Source organism: Lissotriton helveticus, chromosome 1_1, assembly GCF_964261635.1.
Source record: "Lissotriton helveticus chromosome 1_1, aLisHel1.1, whole genome shotgun sequence".
In the NCBI taxonomy this organism is placed as follows: domain Eukaryota; kingdom Metazoa; phylum Chordata; class Amphibia; order Caudata; family Salamandridae; genus Lissotriton; species Lissotriton helveticus.
The window spans coordinates 1,178,571,064-1,178,593,692 of record NC_136057.1 but is presented as its reverse complement, the minus strand read 5'-3'; the positions used below and the strand labels follow the sequence as shown (position 1 = coordinate 1,178,593,692).

Below are 22,629 nucleotides of genomic sequence, written 5' to 3'. Positions count from 1 at the left end.
ATTAAATTCGACACCCCTGGCTAGTAGTCCCAAGTCAGCAGTGGTGGCAAAACTTAGTAAGAAGGCACTGGATGAAGCTCCTTAAAGAATGTAAATTGGCACTTGCACTGATACTGTTTTATGTCCCATTGTCGCTATGAATGACTCTTGACTTTGCAATGGTATAGAAGCAGCCCACGTGCATAGTTTCTTGTTTGACGAGTTGAGGCATGGCACAGGAGAAAGGCTGTTGAACTTTTCAATTGGCCGGATGCTAATCAACGCACCACTGTCTATGATAAAGGTTATGGGGCGACCGTTGACGTTTATTGTAAGCTTGAGGCAATGTCCAAATTAATTAATTTGTTTCGTTTGGTGGTTCACCTTTTTCTTTTGTTCTTCTTTGCAAGCAGCCAAACCTACATGTGCCTGTTGTTCCTAGGTCGATGCGATCATCGCACATCTAACTTCTTCACTGGCGCTAGATAATGTGGTTGATGAGCGTTTGTAAGAAGATCTTTTTTTTTTTTTTTGATTTTCACAACTTCTCAACCAATGTACAGTGACTGAGAATAAAGGGAAGACAAGGAACAAAAGCATACAGTGCACCGTATTCAATCATATCATTTGTAAAGCGCACTACTTACCCATGAGGGTCTCAAGGCGCTGGGGGGTGGGGCGGGGTGCTACTACTGCTCGAAGAGCCAGGTCTTTAGGAGTCTTCTGAAGGACAGCAGGTCTTGGGTCTGCCGTAGGTGGATGGGGAGGGTGTTCCAAGTCTTGGTGGCGAGGTGGGAGAACGATCTGCCGCCGGAGGTCACTCTTCGGATGCGAGGACTGTGGCCAGGGCAAGGTCGGCGGAGCGGAGCTGGCGGGTGGGGGTGTAGAAGCTGAGTTGGCTGTTGAGGTACGCTGGTCCGGTGTTGTGGAGTGCCTTCTGTGCGTGGGTGAGGAGCTTGAAGGTTATCCTCTTGTTGACGGGGAGCCAGTGCAGGTCTCTAAGGTGGGGTGTGATGTGGTTGCGGCGAGGGATGTCGAAGATCAGGCGTGCAGAGGTGTTCTGGATGCGTTGAAGTCGTTTCAGGAGTTTGGCCGTGGCTCCTGAGTAGTGGGTGTTTTGTAGTCCAACCGGCTGCTGAGGGCCTGGGTGACCGCTCTTGTTTCGATGGGGATCCACTTGTAGATATTGCGGAGCATGCAGAGGCTGTTGAAGCAGGAGGAAGAGACGGCGTTGACTTCCTTGGTCAAGGAGAGGGTGCGGTCGGCCACCAGGAGTCGTTCCAGGCCAAGGGTGTGGATCCGAGGATGAGGACCTCCATCTTGTCCGAGTTCCACTTCAGTCGGCTGTTCCTCATCCATTTGGCGACGGCCTTCATTCCTTCGTGGAAGTTGGTTTTGGGGGTGTGGGGGTCCCTGGTGAGGGAGAGGTCGGCGTAGGAGATGATGTTGAGGTTGTGCAGTCGGGCGACATGGGCGAGAGTTGCCATGTAGATGTTGAACAGTGTTTGGCTAAGGGATGAGCCCTGGGGTACACCACAGATGATCTCGGTGGCTTCGGAGCGGAAGGGGGGGGAGGCGGACACTCTGTGTTCTGCCAGAGATAAAGGAGGTGGTCCAGTCCAGGGCCTTCTCTTGGATCCTGGCGTCATGGATGCCTGTTCATATTGTGCGGTGGCAGACCGTGTCGAAGGCGGCTGACAGGTCCAGGAGGATGAGTGCCGCGGCTTCTCCGTTGTCTAGCAGGCTCCTGATGTCATTGGTGGCAGCGATGAGGGCAGTTTCAGTACTGTGGTTGCTGCGGAAACCGGACTGGGATGGGTCCAGGAAGCGGTTCTCCTCGAGATGGCGGATCAGTTGTTTGTTGACGGTCTTCTCGATGACCTTTGCCAGGAACGGGAGCAGGGAGATGGGCTATGAAGTTCGCCTTGGGTTTCTTGAGTAAGGCATTAATTTTGGCATGCTTCCAGCTCTCCGGGAAGGTTGCTGTCTCGAAGGAGATGTTGATGACTTTTCGGAGATGGGGTGCGATGGCGGTGCTGGCTTTGTTGAAGATGTGGTGTGGGCAAGGGTCTGACGGAGATCCAGAGTAGATGGTGTTCATGATCTTGATGGTGTTGTCATCGCTGATGTTGGTCCAGGAGAGAACGCGGTTGGTGCGGATGGTGGTTATGGGGACGGGGGTCTCAGTGGTTGTTGTGGCGGTCGTGTTGTTGAAGCTGTCGTGGATGTCTGAAATCTTGCGATGGAAGAAGGTGGCCAGCGAGTCGTAACAGGTCTTACAAAGGTGGGTTGTCTTTGGTGTTGGAGCTGGGGTTGGGGAGTTCCTTCACAATTTTGAAGAGCTCTTTTCTGTTGTGTGCGTTGTTGTCTAGGCGGTCTTTGAAGAAGGCCCTTTTGGCTGTTCTGATGAAGTGATGGTGTCTGCGGGTGTTGTTCTTGTGGGCTACGTAGCTGTCCGGTGTTTGTTCACGGAGCCAGCTTTCGGCAGGTTTGCTTGGAGGCCTGGAGGGCTTCAGTGAACCAGCTGGCTTTCTTGCTGATGTGACTGTTGGAGGGTTTCTTGAACAGGGCGAGTGTGTTGGCGCAGTCGTCGATCCACTGTCTGAGGTTGCGAGCGGCGGTGTCGGTGGGCTCGGGGGGTGGGCTCTGGTTGAGGGTGGTGGTTAGCTGGTCTTCGATAACTTTGCTCCAGCAGCGGCGAGGGATCTGTTGGAAGTGGTGTACGTGGTAGGTTTCCGGAAGGTGAAGTGGATGCAGGGATGGTCAGTCCAGTGGAGTTCGTGGTGTGGTTGAAGGAGACGTGGGAGCTTGCGGAGAAGATGGGGTCAAGCATGTGGCCCGCGGAGTGGGCGGGTGTTGTGACGAGTTGTCTGAGTCCGAGGATGGCTAGGTTGTCGATCAGGGTGGTCGAGTTGGTGTTGTTGTGAAATATAAACCAAAAAAACAACATAAACAAATAGCACGTGACTATATCCGTAATACAAATGAGAAAAATAAACTTAAGCAGTCGGAAAACATTACATACAGGATGTGGCATACACGTTTACACAGAATCCGCTTCAGGTGAGTCAGGCTGGGCAGAGTTACGCAAGTATATTAGCAGGGGCTCCCAGATGCCTTTGGGCCTTGAAGACAATAGTAGCTCCTCTGCAAACAGAACTACATTTTCTCTGCAGAGGTACAGATCCTTAAGCCACTGTTCCACTTTGGGGCTTATGCACTATCCCACACCATCGCCACTCGTCGTTTGGCAACAAGTAGTGCCACTCTTACCAACCTGCCAGTAGCACCTTTTATGAAGGGGACTAGACCTAATAAGCATATCTGTGGAGAGCACTGCAACACCACCCCAATGACCCTTGACAGAGTGGTAATCACAGCAGCCCAGTATTCCGACACCCGTCTACATGTCCATGCTAGGTGCCAGAAATCTGCACCCAAAGTCCTGCATCTCTTGCAAGCGTCTGTGTCTCAGAGCCCATATTTAAAAAGCTTATGTGGAGTGTAATAAACCTGGTGCATGTATTTAAAGTGTATAATACGCACATTTCCATTCGAGGTGAGGGTGCCAGTTAGTTGGCAGCAGATCTCCCATTCTCTCAGTGTAAGTGGTGGGTCGAAATACTCATTCCAGGTGTCAAGGCTCTTATCGCATGTGAGGGGCCTGTCTTCCTGAGCAGCGCGATATAGCTTAGTAACTGGCTTGTGGTGGTTGGGAGCCATAGTAAGTGTGCGCAGTGCCAATGTCTCCAGCAGCTCCATCAGCAATGTGGGGTAGTGAACCTGTAACGCTTTTTTTAGTCTATACATATAAAACACAAAGAGCTGCGTCTTATTCTGAAAATAGTCCATATCGGTGGAAGTCAGAAAAGTGCCATTCAGTAACAGATCTCGCAGATTGGTAATGCCCAGTTGCGTAAGTGTATGCAGCGCTCCCTGCTCGTGTGTTACGGAGATGCTCAAGTGGTATTCCACTGGTAACAGCGGGGAATAGAATGGTAATTTTCCTGCCTCTCGGCCCAACGCTTGCCAAGCTACAATCGTAGAATTAATAGTGTTGAAAGTATTGCGGGGTGTAGGCCTATGTGCATGCTTTAATAAGGAGCTCAAAGGGATGTGGTGGGCATCCCAGTGTTCCACGGCCACATGAGGGACAAATTCATGCGATTCACCAGAAGTGTGCATATTGTGCATGCGCACAAAGATGATAGAGGTACAAATCAGGCACATTGAAACCTCTGTGCTTGTAATCCAGTTTGAGGGTCTTCCAGCTCACCCGCGCCTGTCGTCCCCCCCCAGACAAGGCGAAGCAACAGAGTTTGCAAAAATTGTTGCGTGAGTGGAACCGGAATATTACTGAAAAATATAAAAATGTTAGCAACACCACCATTTTGACCAATGCAATGCTGTCTGCAAGCGAAAGCGGGAGTTTTACCCATCTATCTACTTGTTGTTCCAAGATCCCTATGGCAGTTCCGTAATTTTGACGATAACCACCTCCGGATTACGGTGAATCAATACCCCCAAATATTTTAGTGAATCCGCGGCCCACACGAGGGGGAATTTAAGTTTGTGTGGATTAGTGCTCTCCATCAGCGGCATCACTACAGACTTGGACCAATTAATATGGAGGCCAGAAAAACGGGCAAAGCGGCTATACTCAAGTAGAACAGGTGCTAAGTACATGCAGGGTTCTCATATAAAAATATTATGACAGGCCTATGGAAAAAATTAAGAGCCACGCAATTATGAGATTGTCTAATAAGACAGGCTCCAGTGTCAGAGCAAATAACATTGGTGATAGTGGGCACCCCTGCCGCGTGCCCCTGGTGATGTGTATCGGGTCTGATGTGTAGCCCTTCACTCGCACACGTGCCATTGGCCCTGCGTACCAAAGGCACACCCATTTGATAAAGAGAGGTGAAAAGCCCATTCGCTGCAACACATAAAAAATATAGACCAATTCTATATAACTAAATGCCTTTGCGGCGTCTAGCATGATAGCCACCGCAGGCAAGTCCGAATTAGGAGTGTGGAGTGTAGCGAACAGCGTCCGAAAGTTGTGGGAGGTAGAGCGTTCTGGAATGAAGCCCGACTGGTCGAGCAGGATCAGGTTTTGCATGAGCAGCTGAAGACGAGTGGCCAGGATCTTCGCCAAGATTTTTACATCTATATTAATGAGTGACAAAGGCCTGTAAGAGTCGCAACTAGTGGGAGGTTTATCCTTCTTGAGTAGTGTTATGATTAGTGCTTCGCGGTGGGAACGGTGGAAAGTGGCCTACTTCATATGCTTCAGCATACATTTCTAATAAATAGGGGTAGAGTTCTTCAGCATAAGCCTTGTAAAATTCACAAGGGACGCCATCAGGGCCCGGTGCCCTCCTATTAGGTAATGCTTTGATCGCCATCGGAATATCTTCCGCCGTGACCGGTTGATTAAGGTATTCTCTCTGACCATCTGATAGCCATGAAATTGCGATCTGCGAGAGGTATTCATCAAGTCTCTCCTTGGGAGGTGTACAATTTCTCATAAAATTGCCTAAATTGGATTGCTATGTCCAGAACACTATAATAATCTTGGCCCTTCTCATCTGTGATTTTAGTTCTGATCTCCCTCTCCAGGGGAAGTTTAATCTTATTGGCTAAATGATGTCCCGGTCTGCCACCCTCACCATAGGCGCGTGCTTTATATAGTTTATAAATATATCTCATCTCTTCCTCCGCCAGCTTCGCATGGGCAAGAACAGCCTCCTTTATGGAGGCCAGGGTCGATTCTCAAGGCGCAGTTTCATAATTCTGTTCCAGACTTTTTAGAGTAGTCGCGAGCTTTGCCAATTGTGCGCTCAAATCCTTTAATATATCAGAGGTCGTGCTGATACAGGTGCCCCAAATAGTGGCCTTAAACCCCTCCCAAAGCACGCCAGCGCTATCTACAGTCCCCACATTATGTGAGAAATATTGATTTATGGCCTCTCGGACCGTCTCTGTGTAGACCGGGTCCAACAGCGCTTCAGGCCTAAAACGCCATGTGAATGTCCGAGGGGCAGCCTGCAGGACAGGGAGAAAGTGATCTGAGTGTGTGCACGGCAGCGCCCCCTCCTCCACCACCCAGCCCGCGACCTCCTCACTCAGTAGCCAATAATCGAGGCGAGACCAGCTACCACAGTGGAAATGTGAGTGCCCTCTAGTTTGTCCGGGTGTCTATGGCGCCATATATCCAACAATCCCAGGCCTGTCATTCCATCCCTAAGCACACGCACCGCCCCAAGAGAATGACCCTCCCTGCCGCTAGACTTATCCGTAGTGGGATCCAAGTGTGTATTGAGATCTCTACCCCAAAGTATTATAGCATCAGAAAGCGAACGGAGAACAGCAGAAATTTGCTCATACAAGATAGGGTCATAAATATTCGGCCCATATGTATTGACAATAGTCACAAACGTGCCCATCAGTTTCCCATGGAGACTAGCATATCGCACGCTGCATTAGTATGAGTTTGAAGTGCTGTGAATGGGAGACCCTTTTTGACAAGGGTAAGAACGCCACGGCTGTAGGAGGAGTATGAAGATGCAATCCGATATCCAGCCCAGCGACACCCTACTAGTGTGGCCGTGTGGTCAAGGAACAACAATGCAGCACAGCAATACCACGATAAACCAGGTTGATACATCACATGCAGGCAATGAACCTTTTCACTCATCCGTCAATTCACTACTGCCTCCATCAGCAGGCCCCACACCAGATGACGGGGAGCGACTACATCGTGTAATGTTCTTAGCAAAAGTCATCGCAGATTTCGGGCAAGTGAAGATCTCCCACTTCCCATTGACCTCTACTCGCAACCTTGCAGGATACAGCATGGCATAAGGCATTTCCGCTGCAATGAGTTCTTTACTGGCTGATATTCTCGTCGGGCCTCTTGAACTGCCACAGTAAAATCAGGGTAAAAGGCTAGATTGTTTCCCTGATTTGTGATGGAACCCCTCTTGCGTGCGAGCCTGAGCACAGTGTCAGGGTCTCTATAATTCGGGCAATGAAAGGGTGTGGAGGCGCACCCGGAGGTGGACGGGCAGCCATAGAACGATGTGCACGCTCCACTATCAGGACCTGAGACAGCTGCTCCGCCCGAATACCTCACAAAGATTCTCCACATATGTTTCCAACCGTCTCGTGTTCATGGATTCTGGAAGGCCCGTAATGAGCACATTATTGCGGCGCGATCTACCTTCCAAATCCTCATTATGGACCTGAATGACTAACAGCACCTTCTCCATAGACGTCGCTTTGACATTAACTTGTTGTAGACCATCCTCCGCGTCCGATATGCGGGTCTCCGCTTCCCCCAAATGTTGCACGTGCTTATCCAATTTCGCGGACATGTGATCCATGCGTAAATTAAGATGATCGATCTTACCCTCTATAGACTGAAGACTGGCTTGGACCGCGAGAAGAGTTTTATCAATATCAGTGAGATGATTGGCGGGAGCGTCCGCCTCAGAGTCAGATGCTGCATGTTGAGAGGCCTGGCTGGTCTTACGCAGCTCAAACGTGAGCCGTGGCTGACGGTGTTCTGATTTGCCCACGTTGGTGACTCAGCCTTAAAGAGTAGGAGCAGGGCCCGAACAGAAAAAAAAGGAAGGTGAGTCACTCTTCGGCAGACGGCCCACCACAAAGATCTGCTGAAATGGCCAGAGGACGGAGAGACTGAGCAAATGACAGTATAACAATGATGTCCAAGGACCCCAAAGCGCCATCTCCTGCCAGGTCTGCTCACTGCGAGAAATGCCAGTCCGCCAGAATAGCACCAGTCAAAACCGGGCCAGCAGGAAAAAATATAGGCCCCGTTCTTGGCCAGAGGAGAGGCTCAGCTGCGTAATTGAGGAAGCAATTCTGCAACCGAAACAAGCCAAGATTGATCAGTGATGCCAGTTCGAAGAGTAGCAATGAGTCAATGGAGTGTGTAGATGAGAACCAGGCAAGGCTGATATATATATTTTTTTTATTTAGATATCTTGTAAAGCGCATGACTCGCCCCAAATGGGGTATCTACGCGCTAATGATTGTGTAAGCGTAAAGTAGGTGAGTTAGAACAGGAAGGTCTTCAGGTTCTTTCTGAAGCTTAAATAGTTTTGGTTTAATCGAAGTGCCTCAGGGAGCTGATTCCACATTTTGGGTCCTAGGTGGGAGAAGGCTTTCCCTCCCCACTTTGTTTTCTTAAAGCGTGGAATTACCAGGAGGCCCTTGCCTTCAGACCGTAATTTTCATGCAGGGGTGTAGGTGACCAGTTTGTTGGCTAGGTATGTGGGGCCTAGCTGATGGAGGCCCTTAAAAACTAGGCAGCAAACTTTAAAGTGAACGCGTTTGCGTATGGGGAGCCAATGCAATTTACGTAAAAGGGGGATAGATGGGGAGCGGCGGGGGGAATTAGTAACCAGACGGGCTGCTGTATTCTGGACTACCTGGAGGGTCTGTAAGGCAGAGTCTTTGGCGGAGATAAGGAGGGCATTGCTAAAATCAAGTCGGCTGAGTACCAATGCGTGTATAAGAGTCTTCCGGGTGGAGAGGGGAAGGAAGTGACACACTTTCCACAGGAGACTCAAGGTGTGAAAACATGAGCGTTTGATTGATGTTATATGCTCGTCCATGTTCAGCTTGCTATCTACTAGTACTCCTAAGTTTTTTACTACTGATTATGGGGTAGGGGCAGCTCCTAGTTCTTGTGGCCACCAACTCGGGGACCAGCTTGTAACTGCCTCTGTAAATAGCATAATCTCTGTCTTGCTAGTATTAATCTGCAGGAAGTTCTGACTCATCCAGGCCGTGATCTTGATCATGCCTTTAGAGAAAATCTCTTGGATGTTAGGCGTGTCAGTGTCATAGGCTAAGAGCAATTCAGTATCATCTGCGTAGGAGACCGGGATAAACCCGATCTTCCTAAGCAGAGAGGCCAGTGGAGCAATATAAATATTAAAAATGGTTGGGCTAAGGCAGGAGCCCTGGGGGACTCCTTTGGTAACAGCGGTGGTCTTGGCTTGAAACGTGCCAAGGTTAACTGTTTGGGTCCGATCTTTCAGGAAATCCAACATCCACTCCAAGGCCCTATCCCGAATGCCTATGGAATGTAATCTCTCTAATAGGATGTGGTGTGATATTGTGTCGAAGGCGGCGGATAGGTCGAGCAGTATCAATATTACTGCTCGACCACCATCCGCCTGCATTCTGATATCATCAATGACATTGACCAAGGTGGACTCCGTATTATGCCGTGGTCGAAAGCCTGACTGAGAATGGTCTAGGCAGTTGTAAGTCTCCACATAAGATGAGAGATGTTTGTTTATATGTTTTTCTATCAATTTACTGTATGATGGAAGCAAGGATATGGGTCTGTAGTTTGTGATAACATCGGGTGGAAATTTGGGATTTTTCCTGATAGGCAAGACTTGTGCGTCTTTCCATTCTTTAGGTAATTTCCCCTCTGTGATTGATTTGTTAAAGACGACTTTGAGAGGTCCTGCCAGTTGTGTTGCTAGGGTTTTTACCATTTTTGCCGGGATTAGATCTTTAGGGGATCCTGACTTGGCTGATTTAAGAAGAGTTTCGGTTTCTTCCAAAGTAAGTAGGGGAAACGTTTTTAAAAATGGCTGAGTGGGAGAACATGGACTGATCCATGGGATCTCAATGTCTGGTCCTCGAGAGCTGGGGGATGGAAATTTTGAATAGATGTCTTCTATTTTCTGGGTTAGGTGATTTGCTATATTGTCACAGAGTGCTTGGGAGGACTCATCCTTGGGGTTGCAAGCTTTTGGGTTAGTGAATGTATTAAGAATCTGGAAAAGCATTTTGGGGGTATTATCCGCCTGCTCTAATTGTAGTGCTATATATTTTTTTCTGCTGTTTCTAAGATTCTTGTGGTATATTCTCAGCATCTCCTTGAAATTGTTCTTGTCTGATTGTGTTTTGGAGCGGTGCCAGATACGCTCCATTACCTTGCATTTGCTTTTCTCTGTTTTTAATTCTTGTGTATACCAGGGTGCCTGAGGACGACGCGCCACAGTGGATGCAGTTTTTATAGGTATTGTGGCATCTAGGGTAAGTTTAGTAGCCCTTTGGAGTGACTGGAGGTGCTCCTCAATTGTGCTGTTGGGGGTCTGCAGGGGAGCATGAAATGCATCAGAAAAGGAATGGGGCGAATGTTTGTGCCATTGTCTAAAGCAGCGGGTGCTTGGCTTTTTGTTGTGAGCGTTCATACTCTGTCCTACTAGATCGAAAGTTATCATGTAGTGATCTGTCCAGGTTAGGGGTAGTGTTTGTTTGTAAATTAAGTCCGTGGAATTGGAGAGTACCTGGTCCAGAGTATGGCCTGCACAGTGTGTAGGCCCATTGCTTTTCTTAGTCAGTCCGAGTGGGGAGATGTCTTTGAGAAAGTGTAGAGTATCAGGGTCTCTAAAATCCTCACTGTGTATGTTAAAATCTCCTAGTAGGATAAATCTATTAGTGGAGATGACGTAGGGAGCAATTAGCTCTAAGAGGAGTGAGGTTGAATCAGTGATGGGACCAGGGGGTCGATATGCTAGTGCACCTTTCCAGCTAAGTTGCGCATGGAGTTCGATTCTAAATATGATTAACTCAAGGTTGGAGCTTAGGTGCTCATCTGGTACTGTGACCTTTATAGGGTCTTTATAAACAATGGCAATCCCGCCCCCGGTCTTCCTGGGTCTATCTAGTTTTGCGATCCGATATCCCTCAGGTAGGGCTGTTGCAATGGCTGGGGCCGATGTGGTCTTTAGCCATGTCTCAGTGAGGAATCTGAGATCCGGGTTCAAAGTGGAAAGGCGGTCCCAATTGTGGGTGGTGTGTTTGGGGAGGGAGCGTACATTGGCTAGAAAAGCTTTCCAGATGTAGTTAGCGGGGCGATATTGCGCGTCTGGATCGGTCTGTGGAGGTGTGCTTGTATCGCCTCGGAGACTGTGGAATCTGCAGAACCTACATGCAAAAGGACCTTCTAGGCACGGTGGTAGCTTGTGTTTACATCGATGAATAATAGTGACTGTAAGTGTATGTCTATTATCATTGATAGAGAGATCTAGTAGCTCCTGCCTAGGGTAGCTGATCTTCCTGGTAGCCTCAATGGTAGAATCATTACCTTGGATGGAACCGGCATAGTGGCTGGCACCTGGCAGCGATCCGGCGCGGACGGGCGCAGACGGGCTTGCCTTTGGCGCGTCGCCGGCGCGCCTGCTGTGCTCCTCCGCTGCGCGGCCGAGATGGCACCGCCATTTATACGTAGGTGTGGGCGGGATCAAGAGAACAACTAGTCCGCACCTCCAATGCCTTATGATATGATATGAATTTCACTCCTACTTCAAGCCACAGCCGCAATGCTGAGAAGGAAGGAGGGAAGCAGGGCAGATCCGCATCAACAGCACCACATAGGACCCCACCACCGTGGCGGATTACAAGTGCACCTGAATCTCTTGAAAGCACCACTATAGCACGTTGCTCAGGTTCCTTGAGGGCCTCAGGGAAGACTGTAGAAATCTAGGACGCCAATCTCGCGCAGTCTCCTCCCCGCAGATGGCGCCGCCGGCCGCATCAGGGAACCACACGTGGGCAGAAATAGGCAGCAGTCAGGGCACTCAGCGGGAGGTAAGGCTGCAGCGCACACACTGCAAAACTGCCCGTCCGCCCTCCACTGCAGAACTCAGGCAGCTGCGCAAGTATCCGACCCCAAACCGTGAGCGGATGGGGGGGCCGCACTACTCCCTGCACTGGTGGGCAACAAGAGCAGAAAGTCAAAGGCGGCCTACTCCCACAGCGCGATTCTAAGCAGCCACGGTAGCTTACCGACCCCCAGCACGTGCCACGCAGCCCCTGGACACAGATCTAGCAGGTTCAGCAACGCCGTACACCCGCATTGATCACAGCAAAAGCCGGCACCCCGCGGTCCACCCCCGTCCTCACCGTAAAGGCAGGCCGCAGTCCGCCATGTTGCTGCTGCAGGCCCGGGTCCTCTCTCTACCCTGTCTAGGCTTCGATCAGCTGTAACTCTGGCACCGCCGTCCGTAATTACTGGCCTGTGCGTGCCGCACTCCTTCACTGCATATACGCCGCCGAGATGGCCTGAAATCAAGGTGCATGGTGCAGGATAATGACAGGATTAAGGGCTTGGCCTGCAGAGCTGCTCTACAGAGCGGCCATCTTGCCCTGCGCCCTCTAGCGCCCCCTGCGTCTGTAAGAGGATCTTGACAATCGACTTTGTCTGGTTTCTATTTGTTGTAACTTATGTTGCTTTTAGCTTTGTGGGTGTGGCAAGAATGTTTCGGGAAATACCTGGCATCCGTTTTCTCTTCTAGCTGTGACTTTGTTTCTCTTTCGCTTTGCAAACGGCTATGAAGTGGTTTTCTTTACCGCAACTTTTGCACGTTTGTCCTATGGCTGCACATTTGCCGTGTCGGAAACACAACTTTTTCTTTTTTTTGGAGACGCTGACTTGCATGCATTTACCTTGTACTATTGCATACTTTTCATGGCCACTCGGGATTCATTTTGAGCTAATCCAGGTTCCATATCAGCGACTTGTTGATCTGCTTTTTTCTTGGGACTTGCAGCCATTAGTACTTAGTCTAAGCTGAGCATCTCTCAACATGCGTCTTCTGAAAGACAGCCATCAATAACTTGGAAACATATGACTTCTTCATCATTAAATTCACTAAACTTGCAGTGTTTGATGAGCACATCAAGTCTTTCAACAAACTCATCCATCGTTTCACCAGCTTGCTGTCGCGCTTGATTGAAAATGTACCTTTCATGGGGGGCGCTAGAGGGCGCATGGCAAGATGGCCGCACTCTAGTGAGGCTCTGCCCGGCTGAGCGCTTCTCCGCCAAGTATCTGCTGAAAATATCCGCATCCACGACCTGGAAGGTGTATGCCCTGAGCCACTGAGTCTTGCTGCACATGTCTGAGGTGTCTCAGGTTGTTGGGGGCTGCTGCATCGCTGAAAATCCTTGGTTGTAGCTGAGCGAATGCATGCTATACAACATAGCGGCTGCCGCAAGGCCCTGACGGCTGGGCCTCCCCGCCTAGCGTAGAGTGGGCTGGCCCAGACTGAAGCGCGACCTACCTGCTGAGGTCGCTCCAATCATCAGTGGTATGCGGGGGCCAGGCTGAGGTCCCAAGTTCGATGCGGCTGTTTTCTCGGAGCCGCTGTGTGAGAGAGGTGGGTCGGATTCCTGCTGTGCGCGGAGCTGTGGTGGACTGCTGCTGACGCGAGGGCCTGCTGAGACCGCTGGATTGCCGAGAGCTGCTGTGGGACCCAGAGAGGATAGCGGCATATCCGATGCCGGTCCGCGGTGAGTGGGGCACGGCCGGTCCGGTCCGGTGTCTGCGGTGGTGGGGGCTGGCCCGGGAGCTGGTCGTGGGCTACGAGTCCTGGCTGGCAGCGGAAGAGTACGGGCGGAGGGTCCAGACCAGTGGCACTAGTGTGGGGAGCTAAGTGAACATCGCTTACTGCACCGGGGGGCACCAGACTGCTGTGGACAGGAGGCAGACATCTCTGTGTTTTTTGACTGCCTGGTTGTTGAAGCCGTAATTGTCCTTCATTACCCCTTCTGGCTCACTGGTGCGATTGCAGTTGAAGGCGAGGGACTGTGCAGTGCAGGATTGTGCTGAATCCAAGGCAGCGGTGCACGTTGTGGGCTGCTGGCGGTGACTGAGACTCAGCGCTGGGACGCCTGGAGTCATCCACACTCAGGCTGGTGATGGTTGTTGTGATCGTGTCTTGCCCTATACCAAAGAGCCTGGATCCCACTTGCTATTACTTGTGGTGTGCACAATGGTGACTGCTGAGCTGTTGGGCAATACATTTACTGCACTGCTCCTGCCGGCAAATGGGTGTGGTGCTGGGTGATGGCGCGCCTGGCCCTCAGAAGTAACCGCGCCTAGCATTGCTAGCATTATATATGACTCCTATATAGGTGATGGGTCACTTGGCTAGCCCTGTGCTCCTGGTGGTTAAAGTGTGACAGTGTGGGCCTGGGGCCGGCCAGCTGCACATCGAGTGGAGAGTGCCTTGGAGTACCTGTAGCTGAGGTACGATTTTCTCAAGGAATGCTGAACTTTCCTAGACTGAGTTGACTCCCTCTTCTTTGGCATTGCTTGGCTGCGGTTGCCCCTCCCCATTGGGCTTAGCGCACTAGATAGTACATTACTGGGATCTTTGCATCTGCTTTATTTTTAGTGTCCTCTTTCCCGCTTGTGTCCTTCGACACGTACGGTGCCTATCTACTGGTTGACAGCATCAGTGCATCTAATAGTGGCAGAGATGGGGAGAACTGACAAATCCCAGTCACGCCTCACGATTGAGGCGTAAAATCCTCTAAATCAATGCAGAAGGCTGCAACGGACTCCGAGGCAGATGCCCAGAGCGACACTCCTCCCACACTTGAAACCACGTTGTTGGCAATGCAGCACAGCAATCTATTGAGGGCACAATGGCGGCGGTGAGCCACCATCTAGATCACATGTCTGTGCAGCTTGAAAAACAGAACACTTGCGTGTGGGAAGTGGAGCAGCGGGTTTCTGCTACGGAGGATGGTCTGAGTGAGGTCGCGGGAAAGGCACTCAACATGGAGAAGTTCCTGGCTCTTATACAGGCCAAAAATGAAGATTTGGAAGCGCGGTCCTGGCGCAATAACATCAGACTCACAGGTCTTCCGTATTCTACCAATGTGGGAAAGATGGAGACCTTTATAGAAAACCTCAAAGACATTTTTGGACCTGAACAGCTTTGCAATATGTACATTGTTGAGAACACCCACCGCTCTCTTGCGGACAAGCCTGTCCTGGGGACCCCTCCCCACCCAATAATAGCTAGTAATTAAATTATAGGGACCGAGACACTATCCTGCGGATGGCCAGGGACAAGGGCAAGGGCAATATTGTGCACCAGGGTAATGCATTGGCCTTCTTCCGGACTTCACAGTGGCTGTGCAAGCAGCCAGAAGAGAATTTTGCGCTGGTAAAAAATGTCTGCAAACTGAGGGGGTCCCGTATGCAATGTTATATCCTGCTCGTTTGCGCATAGGCCCAGACTTCGATTCAAAGATTTTCTCCTCTCCCACGGCGGCTCTTGAACATGCCAAACAGCTGAAGCACAGGAGACGAGAGTCCAGGTAACCACACGAAGAAGAGGAACAGTAGGGGAGGGGGCTCATACTTTTATGTATTGTACATATACCTAATATGCATGACTGTTCTTCTTTGGTTAGGATCTCTAAAGGGCTCACCTGTTCGAGTAGCCTCACGTGCCCCCTAGCTACTCAGGGTTCATGCAACCATAATGCGGTGGGGTGGTGGGCGGCCGAGCTGCAGATGTGAATTCTAACACTGTTATATTTCCGCTTACCCTACCATTCACATGCGTCAAACGCTCCTCTTATTGTTATTTGTTGCACGCTTGAATGCGGGATTTCTGTCACAGGTGCTCTTGGACAATTCAGAGAGGTGAGCGCCAGATTACCTGTGCTTTTTGTGTAATCTGGCTCTAGCGAAATTCTCTATGTAATGCTGTGATGTGGTCTCAACAGTTCCATGTTTGACTACCAGGGTGACACAATTGGGTCACACAGTCTCCATAAGTTATTCTCGTACCAGGGGCTGTGGTGCACAATGTTATAATGTGACTGGCATGACTATCAGGTATGCTCAGCCACCTCCTACTAGTTAGGAGGCTAGATGCAATCTGACGCCCCCACATGGGAGTACCCCCTTTGAGCTTGTTTTTTTACTTTGATACGGGAGGGTTGGGTAGGGCAGGGCTGGAGTGGCTTTGGCGAGTTGGGGACGCTTAAGTCGGTAGGGGGTAGCACTTGTGTTAACTGCCACTAGTTTTCTAAAATGTCGATTTATATACCATTGTCTTCATGTAGGTGAACGTATATTCCTGATTTCTCCATTTAGGAAATCTGTCATGACCTTTAGACATAATGAGTGGTAGTTTGAAGTTCCTAACGTGGAATGTCCAAAGTCTTAATACTCCCAAGAAGATTAGGTCTGTGTTGGCCTACCTGGACAGGATGAATGTGCAGATAGCGTTTCTGCGAGAGGCTCATCTCACTAAACATTCTGAGCGTTCTGTGGGTGCATGATAGGCTGGCGTGAGAGTGGATGGCTGGCAAGAGAGTTGCATCATCCTATTCCACCTATTCTTGAGGCGTAATGATCTTGGTTAAATGCGGGGTTCCCTTCACTGTTATACGAGCCGACACAGACGACCAGGGTCGAGTGGCATTGGTACATGGCCAGCTGGGGGGGTGTGAGTGTTCTTTTGGTGAATGTGTATGGCCCTAACACTGACGACCCCACCTTCTTTGTGGATGTCTGGTGCCACATTTCAGGGTTTCCTACGGTAGAAGTACTTTGGGGAGGCTATTTTAATTTGTGTTTGGATCTTGCGATGGATCGCTTGGGACAGGGACTCAAGCGACCCAAGCAAGCCTCAGAAATTCTGTTGGGCCTGTTGGAAACTGCAGGAATGCATGATGTATGGCACTTGCGGCACCCTGGGGTGAGTGAGAGTACGTTTGTCTCCTATGTGCATGGGACGTGTACACGCCTGGATTTGTGGCTTGCCATCGAAGCTGCTTGTACGTGGGTGACCCGGATTCAGAAGGACGAGGAATCGCTGTGGGTTTTACTGCCCAGAAGGTCAAGACTTATCATGGTATTGACAGAGTTTTTAAACATTTTATGAGCTGTGAGGAAAATACGAATACATATTGGCCCGTGAGCAATATTGATTTCGCCACTTTGATATTAGGAAAAGGAGTGTTTATTTCTACCTTGGATCGTCGGATTGAAACATATTTATTATTCTGTTTATTAATCCATGGCTCATTACTGAGCATTGTGAGACTGCAGTTAAAGGGTGGCGTTCTGTGAAATTCTTACTGTCGTTGTAACCAGGCTTTGTCCCTACACCGTCCGGATATCTAGGACATGCACATTACCTCTACCTTGAAAAAGTATTTTTGATAAGAGGAAATACGTGTCGGCAAGTTGTGTGCTGGGAGCTTTTCTTTAAGTGATTTTTGGAATAAAGACAATCAAGATCATTATACGTCTTGGATCCTTATGTTTTGGACTAGTGTTGTAGTAAATGTCTCTATACTTAAGTTAAATGGGGCTACTCATACCCATGAATGTGATACATATCTTTTTGACTAGAAAGTGACAAGAGGTGTGAAGTCAAAGCCCTTTTTCTTTGCATGCTTGTACGTGGGTGGTCGGGACTGACCACATGCCTTGTATACACTGTCGGATCACTCCCCAGTATTATTGGAACTCCAAATACCTGCCTGCGAGAGACCCCACCTTTGCATGGCGGTTGCAACCCACTTCCTTGACTGACTCAATCTTCAAACAGGCTGTCGGGGATGCTATCCGGAAATTTTTTCTTGAAAATGTTGGCTCGATGGACAGCGCTGGCGTCTTGTGGGAGGCGTTCAAAGTGACTATTAGGGGGGTATGCAGCGGGCTCAGGCTGGTGTACTGTTTGATCTCCGATGCCACATTCACAAGTTGGCAACTGAGATCTCCACCCTTGAGCAGGCATACGAAACAGACCCATCTTCTGCGACACTATGAGATACGGAAACCAGTGGCGGAACATAATGATACGGTTGATCAAGAACTGGTACACAGGTCCAGACGATGCACAGCACAATGTTATGGGGAGTGGGGCAGGCCTGGCCGCTCACTTACTCAGAAACTAGCTGCACCGTAGAGTCAAGAATACATTACAGAGATGCTGGATGATGATGGGGTGGCCCACTACACTACTCCCGAGATTAGCGAAACTATACTGGAGTTCTATTCCAGACTGTATGAGTGTGAGTCTCGAGTTCCTGAGACGGACATGCACTCCCACTTGGATTACGTGGACCTCGGCTGGCTATCTTCGGGACATAGAGAATATCTCACGCAACCATTTGATGTAGAGGATGTTAAACTTGCTATTATGTCCTTCCCTACATGGAAAGCCGCCGGGTTAGATGGCCTTCCCAGCGAATTTTATAAAACTTACATTAATGACTTGGCCCCGAGGTTTCTGGACAAGTATGCGGAGGCGTATGATGCTGGCCATCTCCCCCATCCATGAAGGAGGCCCTTCTGACTATGCTCTTAAAACCTGATAATGTTGCAAATCGCTGCGAGTCTTACCGGCCTCTGTCAATTATTAATATTGACGCCGAGATCCTACCGAAGATGATCGCTACCTGGCTGCAGCCACTGGTTCCCCTATTGGTTCTTCCGGATCAGTCAGGATTTGTATCTGCTAGATCTACCACTCACAATTTACGCACGATTTTTGCTACTCTGCATTACTTTGACCCCGACTTCCACGCGGTGGCAGTGCTGCTGGATCCAGCAAAAGCATTTTGATGTTGCTGGAACGTCCTTGTGCAGCCATTCGACCGCGGCGGTTTTGAGGCACCCAATATGCACCTATATTATTTATGCGCGCAGGCGCAGTTTGCCCACTATTGGTTCTTTCCGCAACGGTTTTTACCGCACACGGCGATTGAGTCCGACACTGTGCTTCCAATGCCGCTAGTGGTTGCAGCACTCTCTGAAGGAAGGGGAGGCCCCAGGACGGAAATCAGCCCAGTGCAGTGCACAGCCTGGGCCTGGTGAACCCTTGCCCGGAGAGCGCAACTCGATTACCTATATGCCCGAAGCTCCCTATTGCTGTGCACTCCGACATATCGGCAGCCCAGGAGCGCCCTGCTGTAAGAGCACATAAGGGAGACCTATATGAAGGTGGTCAGTTTTGCTCACCTCCAGAGTGTACAAGTGTACAAGCGGGCCCCGACTCTGGGTTTATGCTGGGGTTTACCTACGTAAGAGTGCGGCAGCCGGTCAGGTCCGTGTTCCCTAATTATCCCACTAAACCACAAACATTGAAGGCGCTGCAGGCAGTGCTGGCTGGGTTGGAACGCAAGAGCCTGATCACTAGGGTGTATGATGCGTCACAGCTTGAGAGAGAACCGGGGTGACCACCCTTCACATCTTAAATGGAATAATATGCTGGGCTCTGAGTTATCGCTAGATAACTGGAAATTTTGCTGCGAGCTAACAGGTCACCTCACGACGAGCTATAATCTGCGTATCATTCATTTTAAATTTTTACACCAGTTATATTACATGCCAGTGCAGCAACGCAGGTATGGCCTGCGGGACACAGCTGAGTGCGCAAGATGCGGGCAGGCTGATGCTGATTTTTTACATCTGGCATAGCAGTGTGCTGGGATAGCTGCGTTCTGGGCCGGGGTTAAGGGTGTGCTCTCAGATGTTGTGCTGGAGAGTGTGCCGTGCGAGCCTGAGGTGTGCCTGCTGGGTAGTGTGAAATATCTCCAACCCTGTAATAGGAGATTGGTTGCTGTTTCGACCCGGTTGGCTAAACGTGCTATAGCGCAATGTTGGGGAGCAAAATCTATGCCTACTGTAAAACTGTGGCGCAATGTTGGGGAGCAAAATCTATGCCTACCGTAAAGAAATGGTTGAAAAAATGGATATACTGTAGTGAACAACTGGAGGTGTATGCAGAGGAGTTACCGGAGGCCTCACGACCTAAGGACTTTTGGGCTGCACTAACAGTGTATTTACTGAGTCACCCTATTGAGTGATTCGTCCTGCTCTTTTATATATCTTTTTCCCTAGATCTGGCCCAGGCTTGTTGGACTTGGAACTGCCTCTTATGGACTACCACTTATATGTGCTCACATGGTTCTTTCTTATTGCTCTGACAATGGTATGATACTTGATTCAAGTGCCAGGTGGGATGGTGGGGACGGGGTACAGTTGTTCTTGATATATAATCTGTTAAACACAAAGTTTGGCTTGTACTGACATATGCGAGGATTGGATTATTGCACCCCAGCCATGGGGTTATTTTTGTATACATGTTGCAAACTTGTCGAAAAATAATTGTAAAAAAAATGAAAATGTACCTTTCATAATAAACATTTGGCATTGGATTGAACTTGGCTTCCAACACTACCTTGATTTTACGGTATGTTACTGCATCAGCTTGTGATTTTTTTAATACTTCTTTTGCTCCATCAACAGCAAGGTTCTTAACGTACTTAATGATTCTTTCATTGTCTGCTTCTTCTTCCAGTGAGTCTCTGAAATCATTGGACGTCTCAATCCATGTGGTCCACTTGGCACCAATATTATGTTTCTTCACCGTGTCGAATGGAAGTGGTGATTTCAAGAATACGGCTGTACCATACTTTGTGCTCCCTTCTGCAGCCATTGAAAAATGTCACTATTTCGGAGGTCTTTTGGAGCACTGGATACCATTTACCGCTGTGCGCCCATCGGCGGCTCAACCAGGCCTGGTCGTCACACCAGATTCGAGGTCGTGTGACACTGCCCTCGCTATTGCTGGTAAGTATGTTTGCACTTTCGTACCTGGTTATTGCTGCCATTATCATTTGCTTTGCATGAATGCTGGCTCTGTGTTATGGAGCAAAGCAGGGTTTCTCCTTTCAGTCTTACCAACAGATTCTGGTGGGATTTTCGAATGCACTCCTCTGCAGGGCCTTCAAATTCTTCAAGGGCTGTATATGGGCTGGAGCGATGCTTCGATTCTACACGGACCAACTTCAAACTACTTCTGTATGTTCTTACAATGCATTCCGTTGCAAAACATGCCTTTACCACGTATGCGTTACAACGGAATGTTTTTTTTACGCATAACCTTAACCTCGATTTCTTCCGTGGTGACGTCAGACGTCGTTAAGAGGAAGCGGAAGTTCTTTTCCGTTTCCTCTTAAACTACGCCGTTTTCCTGCACATCTCGACGTTTCTTCTGGTGAGTTTTTTTATTGGGGGGCCCCCCCAAGCGCCCCTTTTTTTTAACCCTTTACCACACATGCCTTTACTACGTACCTCGTAGTAAAGGTATGCGTGGTAAAGGCTTTCGTAGTAACCACGCATGCGTGGTTAAGGTATTCGTGGAAACGGCCTCGTGGTGGCCGTTTCCCGGCACTGCTAGTCAGAAGTCGGTGCTACGTTTATAACACACCCACATCACGGATAGTCTCTTTTGGGATAGACACCCTGTGCCTGGTACCACGCACCAGCTGGTCTTGCCACAATACTAGCTGAATGGATTGTTCAAAACGGCGGAAACCTAGCCCAAGCATTGGTGTGTAAAAATGTCACGGTAGCTCTATTTAAACAGTTATTTACTGTTCCTCAGTAGTCTTCATCACTCGTGGAGCTGCAGGGGACCAGTAGCAATGACGTTAATACTTCCAGTGACCCTAGAGTAAGATAAATACAGACCTCTCAAGTTCATCAGGTCAACGCAGGAGTAAATCACGCCCTCCGTATTTATTCTTTGCACCCCAAGACCTGTAGTCCTTAGTTTCTAAACAGGACTAATTAGAGTACAAGATGTACTGGATGTACTCGACCATGTACCTCTGAAACTCGAGAGCTCTGTAGCAAGCCTAAATAGCCTTTGACGGGGGGGGGGGGGGGGGTGTCAGCAGCCAATACTGCGCACCGAGCATCTTGGAGAGGGCCAGGTATGTTCGCCATCTTGTTGATTTTTTACTAGCCTTGCCTTCATTTTTACAAGGATAGCAATACATACATAGCGATACGTGACATGCTGCAAGAATTGTAAACAATTTAGTCAATTAACTCCTGACCGTTCGAGAACAGAAACAAAGGTACTGGCGATATTTAATTTTAAAAAATAAATAATAATAAGTGGCAAACCTAGGTCCAAGGATAGGTCAAGAGCAGGCTCGGTCAGGCAGTTGAGAAGCACGAACAGCTTACCTGCCAGGGCTGTCTCGGCCAGGCGCCTAAGACCGACCACCGGCCTTCGCAGACACACAACCCAGTGCCAGTGTCGAGGATGGCCCTGCGTTGGCCAGCTAGAAGTTTCGATGAGACATCCATCCACTTGTTTGGAATCGAGCAGTTCAGTAGTGAAGAGCTGGCACTGCGTCAGATAGGGAAATGGAGGTAGAACCACTGCTCCGCCGAGGCTTCACTGAAGGTGCGGAGTGGTGACGACAGGTGGCACGATTTGATAAAGCACGAGGCTGAGGCACCTGGCTCTGTAGAGGAAAGTCCATTGGGGACGGCCACAGTTGACGCCTGCGCGGATGACGTGAGCTGTTTGAGAAAGTGTGAGGGAGTTGTGCTGTCTTATTAGGGTGAGGGTCGGATGAAGAGCGATATTACCGTGGGAAAGAGTCAGGATGAAAGAGAAGGTCAGGCCAGATACAGCTTCGGTTTTTAAAATAAAAGACGCTGGTTGTGTACAACGTCTAGGAGGTTAAGCCACGCTGGTGGTCGGCGTGGGCTCATAGGAATGGGGGCTTGGGGGGGGCGGCCGACCAACGGGAGGCTCCCCCCCCCCCCCCGCTGTTTGGGAGGGGCGGGTGGGGGGGGGGGGGAGTTAGGGACCCTGCGGCCATTTTAGGATTTGGGCAGTACTCAGTAGGCTCAAAAGTAGCCCAAATGCAGCCCAGCGCTTAAATGCGCTGGGCGCCCTCTCCCGGCCACCATTTTAACATTGGTGACCTGGTGGCTGGGAGTGCGTGGAGATAGTTTTTGTCAGG

General features: G+C 49.6%; 1 long non-coding RNA gene across 1 annotated transcript in view; it reads right to left on the bottom strand.

The window, feature by feature from the left end:
- LOC144822033 (uncharacterized) overlaps positions 1-22,315 on the bottom strand; it is a 362,713-nt gene extending 340,398 nt beyond the window's left edge. Inside the window, exon 1 of the long non-coding RNA XR_013608531.1 lies at positions 21,839-22,315. This is a non-coding gene — a long non-coding RNA (uncharacterized LOC144822033). The remainder of the gene's footprint in view (positions 1-21,838) is intronic.
- Between the last annotated feature and the right edge of the window lie 314 nt (positions 22,316-22,629).